Genomic DNA, 5,610 nt, shown 5'->3' on the forward strand with positions numbered 1-5,610 from the left:
AATTTCACAATAGAAGAAGGATGAAAGACCATGCAGAACTAATCCAAATCCTAACAAATTTTATCTATCTTGAATCAAATAGAAAGACAAAGCCAACACAAAAAGAAAGAGTTCATAAAAATGTTGAATTTAATATACGTTAACTCAAAAATTCTACACACTTCGTTATAAGTCGGAAATTGATTTCTGAGACTAAATTGTAAACTATATAAACTCATCGTTAACAGAAAAAATTTGAAAAATGTTTTGTGATTACAATTAATATGTTCTAAGGCAATACGTCTAGTAAAAATTGCATTTCTCTGTACGTTGATTCAAGAAAATATGAAGGAAGTCAAATTTCACAATAGAAGAAGGATGAAAGACCATGCAGAACTAATCCAAATCCTAACAAATTTCATCTATCTTGAATCAAATAGAAAGACAAAGCCAACACAAAAACAAAGAGTTCATAAAAATGTTGAATTTTATATACGTTAACTCAAAAAAGTCTACACATTTCATTATAAGTCGGAAATCGATTTCTGAGACTAAATTGTAAACTATATAAACTCATCTTTAACAAAAAAAGTTTGAAAAACGTATTGTAATTACAATTAATATGTTCTGAGGCAATACGTCTAGTAAAAATTGCATTTCTATGTACGTTGGTTCAAGAAAATATGAAGTAAGTCAAATTTCACAATAGAAGAAGGATGAAAGACAATGCAGAACTAATCAAAATCCTAACAAATTTTATCTATCTTGAATCAAATAGAAAACAAAGCCAACACAAAAAGAAAGAGTTCATAAAAATGTTGAATTTAATATACGTTAACTCAAAAATTCTACACACTTCGTTATAAGTCGGAAATTGATTTCTGAGACTAAATTGTAAACTAGATAAACTCATCTTTAACAGAAAAAGTTTGAAAAATGTATTGTAATTATAATTAATATGTTCTAAGGCAATACGTCTAGTAAAAATTGCATTTCTATGTACGTTGATTCAAGAAAATATGAAGGAAGTCAAACTTCACAATAGAAGAAGGATGAAAGACCATGCTGAACTAATCCAAATCCTAACAAATTTCATCTATCTTGAATTAAATAGAAAGACAAAGCTAACACAAAAAGAAAGAGTTCATAAAAATGTTGAATCTTATATAATTAACTCAAAAAAGTCTACAAACTTCGTTATAAGTCGGAAATTTATTTCTGAGACTAAATTGTAAAGTAGATAAACTAAAATTTAGCAGAAAAAGTTTGAAAAATGTATTGTAATCACAATTAATATGTTCTAAGGCAATACGTCTAGTAAAAATTGCATTTCTATGTACGTTGATTCAAGAAAATATGAAGGAAGTCAAATTTCACAATAGAAGAAAGATGAAAGACCATGCAGAACTAATCCAAATCCTAACAAATTTCATCTAGCTTGAATCAAATCGAAAGACAAAGACAACATAAAAAGAAAGAGTTCATAAAAATGTTGAATTTTATATACGTTAACTGAAAAAAGTCTACATATTTCGTTATAAGTCGGAAATTGATTTCTGAGACTAAATTGTAAACTAGATAAACTCATCTTTAATAGAAAAAGTTTGAAAAATGTATTGTAATTACAATTAATATTTTTTAAGGCAATACGTCTAGTAAAAATTGCATTTCTATATACGTTGATTCAAGAAAATATGAAGCAAGTCAAATTTCACAATAGAAGAAAGATGAAAGACCATGCAGAACTAATCCAAATCCTAACAAATTTCATCTATCTTGAATCAAATAGAAAGACAAATCCAACACAAAAAGAAAGAGTTCATAAAAATGTTGAATTTAATATACGTTAACTCAAAAAAGTCTACACATTTCGTTATAAGTCGGAAATCGATTTCTGAGACTAAATTGTAAACTAGATAAACTCATCTTTAACAAGAAAAGTTTGAAAAATGTATTGTAATTACAATTAATATGTTCTTAGGCAATACATCTAGTAAAAATTGCATTTCTATAAAATATTAAGGAAGTCAAATTTCACAATAGAAAAAGGATGAAATACCATGCAGAACTAATCCAAATCCTAACAAATTTCATCTATCTTGAATCAAATAGAAAGACAAAGCTAACACAAAAAGAAAGAGTTCATAAAAATGCTGAATCTTATATAATTAACTCAAAAAAGTCTACAAACTTCGTTATAAGTCGGAAATTGATTTCTGAGACTAAATTGTAAACTAGATAAACTCAAATTTAACAGAAAAAGTTTTAAAAATGCATTGTAATCACAATTAATATGTTCTAAGGCAATACGTCTAGTAAAAATTGCATTTCTATGTACGTTGATTCAAGAAAATATGAAGGAAGTCAAATTTCACAATACAAGAAAGATGAAAGACCATGCAGAACTAATCCAAATCCTAACAAATTTCATCTTTCTTGAATCAAATAGAAAGACAAAGCCAACATAAAAAGAAAGAGTTCATAAAAATGTTGAATTTTATATACGTTAACTCAAAAAAGTCTACATATTTCGTTATAAGTCGGAAATTGATTTCTGAGACTAAATTGTAAACTAGATAAACTCATCGTTAACAGAAAAGGTTTGAAAAATGTATTGTAATTACAATTAATATGTTCTAAGGCAATACGTCTAGTAAAAATTGCATTTCTATGTACGTTGATTCAAGAAAATATGAAGGAAGTCAAATTTCACAATAGAAGAAGGATGAAAGACCATGCAGAACTAATCCAAATCCTAACAAATTTCATCTATCTTGAATCAAATAGAAAGACAAAGCCAACACAAAAACAAAGAGTTCATAAAAATGTTGAATTTTATATACGTTAACTCAAAAAAGTCTACACATTTCATTATAAGTCGGAAATCGATTTATGAGACCAAATTGTAAACTATATAAACTCATCTTTAACAAAAAAAAGTTTGAAAAATGTATTGTAATTACAATTAATATGTTCTGAGGCAATACGTCTAGTAAAAATTGCATTTCTATGTACGTTGGTTCAAGAAAATATGAAGGAAGTCAAATTTCACAATAGAAGAAGGATGAAAGACAATGCAGAACTAATCAAAATCCTAACAAATTTTATCTATCTTGAATCAAATAGAAAGACAAAGCCAACACAAAAAGAAAGAGTTCATAAAAATGTTGAATTTAATATACGTTAACTCAAAAATTCTACACACTTCGTTATAAGTCGGAAATTGATTTCTGAGACTAAATTGTAAACTAGATAAACTCATCTTTAACAGAAAAAGTTTGAAAAATGTATTTTAATTATAATTAATATGTTCTAAGGCAATACGTCTAGTAAAAATTTCATTTCTATGTACGTTGATTCAAGAAAATATGATGGAAGTCAAATTTCACAATAGAAGAAGGATGAAAGACCATGCAGAACTAATCCAAATCCTAACAAATTTCATCTATCTTGAATTAAATAGAAAGACAAAGCTAACACAAAAAAAAGAGTTCATAAAAATGTTGAATCTTATATAATTAACTCAAAAAAGTCTACAAACTTCGTTATAAGTCGGAAATTGATTTCTGAGACTAAATTGTAAACTAGATAAACTCAAATTTAGCAGAAAAAGTTTGAAAAATGTATTGTAATCACAATTAATATGTTCTAAGGCAATACGTCTAGTAAAAATTGCATTTCTATGTACGTTGATTCAAGAAAATATGAAGGAAGTCAAATTTCACAATAGAAGAAAGATGAAAGACCATGCATAACTAATCCAAATCCTAACAAATTTCATCTAGCTTGAATCAAATAGAAAGACAAAGCCAACATAAAAAGAAAGAGTTCAGAAAAATGTTGAATTTTATATACGTTAACTCAAAAAAGTCTACATATTTCGATATAAGTCGGAAATTGATTTCTGAGACTAAATTGTAAACTAGATAAACTCATCTTTAATAGAAAAAGTTTGAAAAATGTATTGTAATTACAATTAATATGTTTTAAGGCAATACGTCTAGTAAAAATTGCATTTCTATATACGTTGATTCAAGAAAATATGAAGCAAGTCAAATTTCACAATAGAAGAAAGATGAAAGACCATGCAGAACTAATCCAAATCCTAACAAATTTCATCTATCTTGAATCAAACAGAAAGACAAAGCCAACACAAAAAGAAAGAGTTCATAAAAATGTTGAATTTAATATACGTTAACTCAAAAAAGTCTACACATTTCGTTATAAGTCGGAAATCGATTTCTGAGACTAAATTGTAAACTACATAAACTCATCTTTAACAAGAAAAGTTTGAAAAATGTATTGTAATTACAATTAATATGTTCTTAGGCAATACATCTAGTAAAAATTGCATTTCTATAAAATATTAAGGAAGTCAAATTTCACAATAGAAGAAGGATGAAATACCATGCAGAACTAATCCAAATCCTAACAAATTTCATCTATCTTGAATCAAATAGAAAGACAAAGCTAACACAAAAAGAAAGAGTTCATAAAAATGCTGAATCTTATATAATTAACTCAAAAAAGTCTACAAACTTCGTTATAAGTCGAAAATTGATTTCTCAGACTAAATTGTAAACTAGATAAACTCAAATTTAACAGAAAAGTTTGAAAAATGTATTGTAATCACAATTAATATGTTCTAAGGCAATACGTCTAGTAAAATTTGCATTTCTATGTACGTTGATTCAAGAAAATATGAAGGAAGTAAAATTTCACAATACAAGAAAGATGAAAGACCATGCAGAACTAATCCAAATCCTAACAAATTTCATCTTTCTTGAATCAAATAGAAAGACAAAGCCAACATAAAAAGAAAGAGTTCATAAATATGTTGAATTTTATATACGTTAACTCAAAAAAGTCTACATATTTCGTTATAAGTCGGATTTTGATTTCTGAGACTAAATTGTAAACTAGATAAACTAATCTTTAATAGAAAAAGTTTGAAAAATGTATTGTAATTACAATTAATATGTTTTAAAGCAATACGTCTGGTAAAAATTGCATTTCTATGTACGTTGATTCAAGAAAATATGAAGCAAGTCAAATTTCACAATAGAAGAAGGATGAAAGACCATGCAGAACTAATCCAAATCCTAACAAATTTATCTATCTTGAGTCAAATAGAAATACAAAGCCAACACAAAAAGAAAGAGTTCATAAAAATGTTGAATTTAATATACGTTAACTCAAAAATTCTACACACTTCGTTATAAGTCGGAAATTGATTTCTGAGACTAAATTGTAAACTAGATAAACTCATCTTTAACAGAAAAAGTTTCAAAAATGTATTGTAATTACAATTAATATGTTCTAAGGCAATACGTCTAGTAAAAATTGCATTTCTATGTACGTTGATTCAAGAAAATATGAAGGAAGTCAAATTTCACAATAGAAGAAGGATGAAAGACCATGCAGAACTAATCCAAATCCTAACAAATTTCATCTATCTTGAATCAAATAGAAAGACAAAGCCAACACAAAAACAAAGAGTTCATAAAAATGTTGAATTTTATATACGTTAACTCAAAAAAGTCTACACATTTCATTATAAGTCGGAAATCGATTTCTGAGACTAAATTGTAAACTATATAAACTCATCTTTAACAAAAAAAGTTTGAAAAA

This window comes from Papaver somniferum, chromosome 11, assembly GCF_003573695.1.
Source record: "Papaver somniferum cultivar HN1 chromosome 11, ASM357369v1, whole genome shotgun sequence".
Lineage (NCBI taxonomy): Eukaryota > Viridiplantae > Streptophyta > Magnoliopsida > Ranunculales > Papaveraceae > Papaver > Papaver somniferum.